Below are 11,888 nucleotides of genomic sequence, written 5' to 3' on the forward strand. Positions count from 1 at the left end.
ATAGAACTGCTCCCATGATACTGCTTCCCTTTGCTTCGGAGTGTAAGAGCTAGTAACCAACCTCCACCAATCCTTCACTTTCAACCTGAAAAGGTTCAGAGCGCACTTGACCTTCTGGTCAGCTGGGCAAGAACAAGTAAAGAAACACCCCTCAACATTCGACAGCCACGTCATGGAAATGATCGGGTCCTGAATCCCATCAAACACCGGGGGCTTCGTATTGTTGAAGTCCCGATACTAGAAGGCTCTCCCCCCTCAATCATCGCAACAGGGACGACCATGGTGGCTGCAGCAACAAAAACCTCTGAAAGTGCAACGTATCGATCATCAAAGAACTCCATCATTGCATTCTTGATTGACCTAAACAACTCCGGTATCTGCCCTCGGACAATAGAAACAACCTCAGCATGAATCATCCCCTGACCTGATCCTCAATCATCCTTGGCCTATCTTGGCCACTCGCTCCTACTCCTAATCTGAATCCCATCATGAACACCATACTTAAACAAACCAGAAACTATCAGATAAAGCACAATTCATATCATAGGAGTTATTCCAAATAACGAATCCTAGGGTTGACTTCCCTGCTACGCGTATGGGTCCTGTGCTTCCAGTAGTACGAGCTCATACTACCTTCCGCACCTACCTGTATTTGTCTCAAGAGACCATCACAACGACCCTAACAACACATACTGGAATACACATACATCTTATTCTCTCTTCCTAAAGAAAGGCTAGACATCCCTCAACTGGCCCGCTCCCACATAACTCATCCATAAAACTTCCACTATCCCTGCAGCGCTCGTGTATGCTAAACAAACATAAAATTGGATCCTATAGACAGTCGATACCTGATTCCACCCCAAGCCCTTCATCAAACAAGAATAGAAAATAAGGCTAAACCAAACATTCTCAGGCTATAGAGTCTTAGTTATGTATAATTATGATGCATACACCAAGCAACTACAGTAATGGTGTCAATTTCATACCAAAAATAACCCTAGGCTATCGGTATCATATGCTAGGAAATTCTATCATGCAATTCCTAAAGATCCTCAGCCTATCACTAGCATGTTGTTTTAACATAAACATAATATCAATAATAGTATGGTAACCTAGGGTATACTTATTGGCTCCGACTGATCGTACACGTCACATCCTTCCTAAGTTACTTTTGAAAACAATTTTGAAAATCAAAGTTTATCCGTTCCTTTTATCCGAAGTAGGATAAAAGCGATATCTTTGGGCCCCTCGATGATTTAGTGATGACAAACGTGAATGCTCGGCCAGGCTAGGGCTAATTTGATTTGTTCAATTAGTCAGTCGTCATAAATCGGAAGTCGAGAAATAGTACAAAGAGAATGATTTGAAATCATGTCTCATACGATATCTAGAATGGAGGAATATATGATCCCATATCTAAAGGACACACGTATCTGATAGGATCAGAGTTGACAGCGGCTTTGGAAAGCTACGATTGCAGATTAGGATCTGAAGTCATACGCATAATAGTTATTAGACTTATCCAAGTGGGAGACTGTTGGATTAGTGTCTAAGTCCATAACTATTTTGGTATGTACTTGACCCGATGGTGCATGGTCCTTTTAGGTTGCCTTCACCAAAGCAACTTGATAGTATGAATTATGGAGAGAAAGGATTAAATATGATTTATTAATATATTATGAAAATAATATATTAAAGGAGAAATCATATTGTTTAATTAATATTAGTCAATAATTAATTTGTAATTAGTTTTCTGACTAAAAGAGATTAATTAAACTTAAGGGACTGGAATTGTAATTATAAGATAATTGCAATTTGGGACATGGATTGCCTTGTATTAAGGAATGGACGAATTCTATGGGGAAACCCATGAGGAAATCGTCCAAGGCCTTAAGGAAAGGAATCTATGGGTTGCTTAGGGCTTAAGCATCCAATTTAGGGTTTCCTTGTTAGATAACCCTAATAGCCTCCTATATATATATATATATATATATATATATATATATATATATATATATATATATATATATATATATATATATAGATCCCTTATGACCCAAAAACGTGGCTAAGCATCCTTCTAGGGTTTCACACGTTTTAGGGCAGCCTCCATCCTCTCTCCTATTCATCCTCTTGCTCTTGGTGTTTGTGAACCATTAGAGGAGTGACATTTGTGACTCTAAGCTTTCTAAAGTCAATACAAGAAGGAATTGGGATTGTTATTGCTACATAACAATCAAGGTAATATCTTAAACCTATTCTCATGTTAATATGATTACTTGAATGCTAGAATTAGGTTTTATAGTCTTGGATAACTTGCATGTACAATAGAGAAACCTAGATCCAAGCATTAGGGTTTGTATGAGCACATAGGATGTTCTTATGACCAAAACCTATCAGTGGTATCAGAGCCTAGATTGGTTTCTATTGTACTGATGCCTTGTATGTTGAAAAAATTCGTTTTTTGTGGTTCTGCTTGCTGAACTCGCCGAGTTTCTAGATGAACTCGCCGAGTCCATGCTGACTCAACGAGTCCATGCCTGACTCGACGAGTCGGCTGGTCAGAATGAGGGAAAACCGGGATTTCTTGTTGTTTTTGCTTGAGGATACTTGCCTTATCATATTAGATCAATATAAATCTGATTTTTTGATATATATGACTATATTCTTGATCTAATTGGAGATATTTATCAATTAATAAAATATTTGTTTCCTTATGTGATAATTGATTAATTATTTTGATTAAATTGGTAAATTGTTTTGCAAGAAATCATTAAATAAATCAAATATGGATAATTATATGATTAAATGTTAATTTAGAGTATTTGTTATTTGATCCTTATGTTATGAAATGTTTCATATTTTCCCCTTTAGGTTTTATAGTTTAAATTTGACCTCAAAAGTTTTGTTGTTTTGAAATTTAAATAGTTGAAACCCTAATGTTTTGAAAAAGGTTTCAAAACTTGCCCTCAAGTTTTAGAATTTAAATTTTGATTAATAGTTTAATTTTGATGTATATTTAAATTCTAAACCCTAATGTTTTGAAATGTTTCAAAACTTGCCCTCAAGTTTTGGAATTTAAAAGTTGATTAAAGGTTTAATATAGGAGTGTTAAATTCTAAAACCCTAGTATTATTTTGAAAAAGATTCAAATTACACCCTTATGGTTTTATTAATTAATTAAGATGTATAATTAAAAGAGGCTTAATAAATCCATAAAGTTTTGGTTTACAATTTAATTGAATTAAAAGTATAATTGTTAAATTTGACCACCTAATATTTTAAAAGTGTAAAATACACCCTATACTATATATAACATTAAAAGTCTAACATTATATATATGTATAAGTAAAAGTCAGTCTTACTGTTAGTAGGCCTCATTCACGAAGCTGGTCTATAAGGGGTGTTTAAGAAAATTGCCTATAAAATGGCGATTGAATGGGTATCCACTCTTACCCACCGCACTCTTGACTAGTGGAGGGTCGTTAGCCGAACGGGTAGGATAGGACGAAACCTTCCATTATAAGTATAATGAATTATTAAAGTAACTAAATGTTTTCATAAAATTCCCAATCTTAGTTACTTAGGCAAAAGTGAATTGATGCAATTCCATGAAATTACACTTTGTGCCCTTGCAAAGACGTTAGTGGAGCGTGTGTGGTTTACCGGCACACTAAATGGTTCTAAGCAAAGGTAGCAAAGGGTGACTCAATTTTTGTCATAGTTCAGTGGAGCGTGTGTGGTTTACCGGCACATCGAATAGATGACTGTAACATGTGGGGGAACCATGTAAGTTTGCATGGTTATTCACACACCCTTTGTGATCCTCGACATCCCAGTCACAAACAAGAGGGGCATATCGAGATTTAAACATGCCATTGAAATGTTCAATGAATCTCATAGGATCTAGGAGTTTTCATAGATTTAAAACTTAAATTTCTTTTTCGTTTTTCATGGTGGAAATTAGTGAATCGTCATTCACTTACCTTCAAATGTTCTGCAATTTGGGTTACGTCATCCCTCTCCTGAGTTGTAGAATATAGTGTTGGGTCCTAGCCTTAGTATCTCATTTGGGTGATTTACTAAGGACTCAATCAATCAACTAACTTGAATTTGTTTTCTCCCGTTTTGTAGATGTCAAAGTTCAACAACTATGGTCTTCTTAAATCCCGTGGAACAAGCATTCCACATGAAGATGATATTCCACGATTCGATCGAGGAACAAGAGATCATACTTCACTTCCTCCTCCTCCTCCAATTATTCTCCCTAACCACAAGTTCAAAGGCTTGAAAAGTTCAAGATCACTCAAGCCCTTTTTGGCAAGTAAACATAAAGAAGGAAAGTCGATGTGTGCACACGTCCTAGGGATGAAGTCACACATTGATAGGTTAAGAATGTTGGGATCCGTTGTCTGTGAGGAAATGGTTGTTGATTGGTTTCTTCAGTCACTTCCTAACTCATATAGTGAGTTCGTAAGAGAGTACTATATGATGAACCGCGACGTGACCCTCATAGATCTCACCTATATGCTTATTGCTACTGAATCAGCAATGGTTTGGCGCAATAGAAAAGCAAAGTTGATTGGTGAACCTGCCTTCAAGACCTATATGGATATAGACAATGGCAACGAAAGACATGCTATGATCGAAAAGTTTGATCATAAGAGAAAGGCAATGTCTGAAGTAGTTCCATGTCCTGTTCCAAAATAGTCAATTTGCTTTTATTGCCAAGAGAAAGGGCATTGGAGACGATGCTGCCCCATTTACCTAAGAGATCTAAGAGATGGGAGAGTCAAAACGTATGGCTCTAATATAGGTAAAATCCATTAACTAACTCTTTTAAGCTTCTATTCTAGATTCTTAATACATAATGTGATAAGATTAAAATTGATGTTTTGTAGGATCGAAGAAAAGAAAGGAAGCTTAAGGGAAGAAGTGAGCAGAATCTAACCATGAAGGAATGGATTTCGATCGCATTTCTCGAAGATTAGATTCTTGAGCTACTACTTAGAGTTAGAATTAGATTGCTAAGAAAGATATATTAGCATAGTTTTTCAATGAATTGCATTATAAGGACAAATTTTTTTCCGCTGCTTTTATAAATAAAATAAATTTTGGTTTGACTTATTTATTTATTTGTTTATTTCCTTGCAATGAAATCGCTATGAAAATTGATGTTTGCATATTTCTACAACAAGTGGATATGATTCTTGTTTATGATGTTTATGGAAAGTCGAGAATTTACCAAATAGGGAGAGTTTCTCATCGCCCAAGTTTCAATTGGACAGAAATTTGGAATCATGCAACTTGGTTGCACGATGAATGAGAAATTTCATATTTGGAAATTAGAGTAATTCATTGACAAAGTGTCAGATGAAGGACTAGGAGATCGAGTACACAAAGTTGCGGGTTGATCAAGTCCACCATAAGAATAACAAAAATATTCGTCATGATTTACTAAAGGTTTAGTAAATATGATTATACTTACAAGATTAAGTGTAATTCTGAATTGATTGAAAAAGTTTAAATCAATAGCAGAACGAATAAGAAGAATCAAGTAGACAGAAAGATAAAAGTTTCTCCATTCTAAGAAGAAGGGAGAGTACCTTTTATGCTATATGATAGGTCTTAATGATTAAGAACCATATCTCAATTGATCCTCTAAGAGAGTCTTAGTACAATTGCATGTCTAAGAAGAGGATTCAAGAATTGAAGAAATGGTTAAATCAAGAAGTCAATCATACTTCGTTCCAAAACAAGTCTTAGAGTTAAGATTGTGACATTGAGTGATAAGTATTAAGAAGGTTTATAACATTCATCAAATGCGGAAAGTTGTGATGTCTTGGATAAGACAAAGACCAACTAGGACCAATTTGTGAAGTGTTTTGATAAAAGCTACACTAACTCTTGAATAATTGTTTGTCAAGAAATGGTTATTGACAAGAGAATCTTATATGTCAAGGAGTCAGTGGGAGTCTTAAAGGTCTTGAAAGGTTTCAAGAAAAAATCAAAATAGACCTTATCGATCATCACTAGCACACGAGTAAGAAGAAGGGAGAGTAGGCAGAACGAATAAGAAGAATCAAGTAGGCAGAAAGATAAAAGTTTCTCCATTCTAAGAAGAAGGGAGAGTACCTTTTATGCTATATGATAGGTCTTAATGATTAAGAACCATATCTCAATTGATCCTCTAAGAGAGTCTTAGTACAATTGCATGTCTAAGAAGAGGATTCAAGAATTGAAGAAATGGTTAAATCAAGAAGTCAATCATACTTCGTTCCAAAACAAGTCTTAGAGTTAAGATTGTGACATTGAGTGATAAGTATTAAGAAGGTTTATAACATTCATCAAATGCGGAAAGTTGTGATGTCTTGGATAAGACAAAGACCAACTAGGACCAATTTGTGAAGTGTTTTGATAAAAGCTACACTAACTCTTGAATAATTGTTTGTCAAGAAATGGTTATTGACAAGAGAATCTTATATGTCAAGGAGTCAGTGGGAGTCTTAAAGGTCTTGAAAGGTTTCAAGAAAAAATCAAAATAGACCTTATCGATCATCACTAGCACACGAGTTGAGGTTTACAACCTATCGTGTTGACATTATTTTGTTTCTGTGCTCTTCAAATTGAGTTAATTATGCATGTGAGTTCTATGAGTTCTCATTTTGAACGCATAAAAGGCAAGGCACCTTAATCAATGAAAGGTAAATTGATAGGAAAGGGTGAGCTACTTAACTACTTGGAAGACGTGGTGGGCAGCTGTGCTACCATAAGGCAAGAAATCGAGATTAAGAAAGTTCGATCCATATGAGTTTGAATTTGTCGTAAACTTTGGTTTTGACAAATTCACATGGATAAGAACAAATACACCGTTTAAATCTAAGTGTCATAAGATTTCCTCCTTCATGAAAATGATTGTGAGAAAATGCTTTCACTAAGAGAGATTTTAAAAGGATAGTGATTGTGAAAATTGTATTCTCGAATTCGATTATGGTTACGGTATCCCTTTTCATAATTTGAATTGTGAGGTTTGGCAATTAGTCCAAATTGTTTAGACACACATATGAGCTATCTAAGACAAGGGTATATAAGTTCAAGAAGCCTTGATAAGAGATTATCAAAGCACTAAGTATTAGAAACATGAACTTAAGAAATTCAATAAGTATTGATTTTCTAGAAGTTAAGCTGGTTTCTGAATACATATCAAGGCTAGTGGGAGCATAAGTGTTATGTTTATAATAATCATCATGATAGTGGGAGCATAAATGTTATGATTGTATGATTATTAAGGATAGTATTGCAAGTTAGCAATATTAATTATAGAAAACAAGAGTCACGCTTTGCAAAATTGTAAGAGTTGAAAAGTTGTTTTGCTATAATTAAGGGAGAGAATATTATGCTTCATTTCAAATCTAAAGGCTTAGGTTGAGAAATGTTAATAAATTTAGTCAAAGGTACATAGGGTGTTCTTAAAATTTCGATTATGATTACGGCATTCCTCTTCACAATTCGAATTTTGAGAACATAGCAAATAAAACATTATGACAAAAGATTGATAAAGTATCAAATCTTTATGTAAGACATTATGCATCGTGTCCCATACGCTTCGGGTATAGGATTGATTGCAAATGCTATAATATTTGACCATTCTAAAATTTTCCAAATGTCTAGCGCATTTAGAGAGAAAAAGGATGAGAATCGTTTTTGACTAAGATAATTAAACAACTATCAAAGGACAATCCAAAGTTCGCCGATGATCGGTCGCTTGTGAGTAGTTAGAAGTATGATATTGGATGGACCATATCGACATTATTATGAATAGATAAGATTCTATTAAGAATGAGTTGCCATATGGAAAATATGGAAACATGTCCATATTGGGAATTGAATATTGAAAATCTATGACTAGATTAGAAACTTTTATGCAAAAGGATGTTCAAAGGAATGTACTTTGAGTGAGAGACATCATATCTAAGGAATTGTATTGTAACAATCTCCAATAGAGGACTTTTGTAATATCATTGGCAATAGTCTTTGTGACTTTGGTGCAGTGACATTATAAAAGGATCATTGCATAAAATGTTAGAATCTAACATATTCTATAAGTGGCAAGAATTTGATATTCTTACACTTATGAAAAAGGATTTGGAGTTGTGAAATGAGAAAGATTGGAAATGTGTTCAATTTGATCTATTTCACAAAGTAAGAACCATAGGTAAACATTGTGTGCATGCTATGAGCATAGGACAAGTGTAATAATTCAAGTAAGAAGTTGATTACCCGAAACGACAAATAATGAGTAATTGATATGGTGACAAATAAAAGGTTTTTTATTTATGCTCAAAGGGTTGAGTCTATATGGGATTAGTATTATTCTTGTGTTTCACTTTGCATGTTTTGACTTCCTGAATAATTTAATTGGTTAAGAACAATCAAATTATTCGAACGGGCCATAGTCGTTCATATGTTGGAAGTAGGTATGAATGAAGACTATCATGAATTGGTGTGTGGAATGTCTAAAAGAGTATTAGACATAAGAAAATGTTTTCTGCAACATTCATGAGTGCTTATGAATATGAATTTAAGCATTAGATTAAACCCACACTCACTTGGATCACTCCATGGATTGTATCACGAGTGATTGGTGAGATGATAACATCTTATATTCTTGAAACCGAGATGTGTGAGTTGTATCTTGTAATCGGTTGCACATTGATAATATGTAAATGCACTAGTAACTTGGTGTCATAAAACATATTGTTGTGTGTAATTCGGTGAGTGAGTGCAAGCAAGCATTGTATCAAAGTTTATCCGTTCCTTTTATCCGAAGTAGGATAAAAGCGATATCTTTGGGCCCCTCGATGATTTAGTGATGACAAACGTGAATGCTCGGCCGAGCTAGGGCTAATTTGATTTGTTCAATTAGTCAGTCGTCATAAATCGGAAGTCAAGAAATAGTACAAAGAGAATGATTTGAAATCATGTCTCATACGATATCTAGAATGGAGGAATATACGATCCCTTATCTAAAGGACACGCGTATTCGATAGGATCAGAGTTGACAACGGCTTTAGAAAGCTACGATTGCAGATCAGGATCTGAAGTCATACGCATAATAGTTATTAGACTTATCCAAGTGGGAGACTGTTGGATTAGTGTCTAAGTCCATAACTATTTTGGTATGTACTTGACCCGATGGTGCATGGTCCTTTTGGGTTGCCTTCATCAAAGCAACTTGATAGGATGAATTATGGAGAGAAAGGATTAAATATGATTTATTAATATATTATGAAAATAATATATTAAAGGAGAAATCATATTTTTTAATTAATATTAGTCAATAATTAATTTGTAATTAGTTTTGTGACTAAAAGAGATTAATTAAACTTAAGGGACTGGAATTGTAATTATAAGATAATTGCAATTTGGGCCATGGATTGCCTTGTATTAAGGAGTGGACGAATTCTATGGGAAAACCCATGAGGAAATCGTCCAAGGCCTTAAGGAAAGGAATCTATGGGTTGCTTAGGGCTTAAGCATCCAATTTAGGGTTTCCTTGTTAGATAACCCTAATAGCCTCCTATATATATAGATCCCTTATGACCCAAAAACGTGGCTAAGCATCCTTCTAGGGCTTCACACGTTTTAGGGCAGCCTCCATCCTCTCTCCTCTTCATCCTCTTGCTCTTGGTGTTTGTGAACCATTAGAGGAGTGACATTTGTGACTCTAAGATTTCTAAAGTCAATACAACGAGGAATTGGGATTGTTATTGCTACATAACAATCAAGGTAATATCTTAAACCTATTCTCATGTTAATATGATTACTTGAATGCTAGAATTAGGTTTTATAGTCTTGGATAACTTGCATGTACAATAGAGAAACCTAGATCCAAGCATTAGGGTTTGTATGAGCACATAGGATGTTCTTATGACCAAAACCCATCAGTATTGACCTACAACACAAAGCAGGATCTCCTCAGCCTAAACCAACATGTTGACATATGCAACACTCTAACATGAACACAAATCCGGCAAATATAGATAATCATACAGAGCTAACGGATCACAACAACATAACAACATCTTATATACCAGGATACAAATCTAGCAGATCACTACAACATAGCAACATATGGTAACCAGGATATCAATCCATGGGTCGACCTTGGTGCCTTCGACATGTAAGTATAGTGAGGAATACTCACCTAACAATCTGAATGTAGTTTGAATAACTCCTAACTTCAACAACCGGCTCAACCTAAATCCTAAGTGTCAACATATTTCCCATTCGAAATTAATAACATTTTCCCAAAATACCCTTGGTCAAAATCAACAAGTCAACCAAGTCAACCCAACAGATTTAACTCAGCCATGTCAACTCAGGGCTCATACGTGGGGCATACTCCGAAGATACGTAGTGCGTACTCGGGCTTCGGTCGTAGTCGGGAGTTTGACCTCGTACATGCGGCGTACGTTGAGGTATGCACGACGTACGCTCAGAACTCCCTTTTCTCAATAAGATATTAATGCATTAAACCCTCATCTCCAACTTTCAGATCCAAGGCTAAAATACCACCAAGAGCCATAAAGTTTCCAACTTTATGACTTTAAATGTCCATTAAGTGCTTAATACACAAAATCCTAACTTATTAATGCCTTATGACCTTCTAAAGCATGCATGGAGAATAACTAAGCATCAATACCACCTTTTTATGACTCAAGACCCCTCATGAGGTCTAAAAGGATGACTTATTTGGTTGAGAGCATGCCATGCTCAAGATCACCATATTTGGGACCAAAAGTGCCCTAAATGAAGAAATGACTAGATCTACAAGATAGAGTGATCAAGTTATGAACTTTTTTACCTTTTTTAGGTGGCTTACAAGTGAAGAATCCCAAATCTAAGCTGCTTCCAAGCTTCAAGTTCCTTACACCACTTCTTCTTCTTCAAGAACACCAACAAAGCATACAAAATGAGCTCAAATCACTCTTCTCACTTAGGGTTTGCTAGAAGGTCGAATTCTCAGTTGGAGGCTGATGAGGGAACGATAAATGAGGTTATAATGATGATTATATATGGACCAAACCCTAAAAATTAGGGTTTGAGGTTTCATTACATACGCCCAATGTACTAGGGTCCGCCCTAGTATGCCTAGCATATACAACGTATGCTCAGCGCACTACCTCATGGCCAAAATTACCAAAATGCCACTGTGGGCCATTCTACACCCTTTTTCATGCATACAGACTAGAATGCAAATTTTATTCATGCTTAGGGTTAAAATTGAAATTACCTCATCATCGGGATGTTACAACCCATAACTAACATATATGACTTGTCCTACACCATGCGTAGGTGACTACTTACGCCCCACGTAGGACCAATTTTCCTAAAATAAAATGAAGGCTTTAAAAATAATATACTAAATGTACTTGAGGAAACGGATGTTACATAAATTTAGGATGTTACATTTTTGGTTCGATTGACTATTATTAATTGGTTTAGATCGGTTGTCAATATTTAATATCCAATAGATGGTTAACCTGATTGAACCAGTTCTATAAAAAAACATTGTATATCGAACTATGAACACCCCTGGGTTGCTTTTTTGCTATTTGTATGTTGTTGTCTTAAGTTCATATTAACATTAATAACATCTTGTTTTGTTGTACTTAACCTCTAGTTTTATATCCTTAAACATGTTTTGTGTAAACTGGAAAATCGGTACTAGAATGAAATTGGTGTCGAAGTATCTATACCATATAGTACCTATGGGTTTGGTACTTGGTTGCCATAAAATACAATTTATTGCTACAATACTTTTGTATTTGGTAGCGGTTCGATGTGATTCCAGTATTAAGTTCACGCTAAAGCGTAGTCAC

Source organism: Lactuca sativa, chromosome 8 (assembly GCF_002870075.4).
Source record: "Lactuca sativa cultivar Salinas chromosome 8, Lsat_Salinas_v11, whole genome shotgun sequence".
Taxonomy (NCBI): domain Eukaryota; kingdom Viridiplantae; phylum Streptophyta; class Magnoliopsida; order Asterales; family Asteraceae; genus Lactuca; species Lactuca sativa.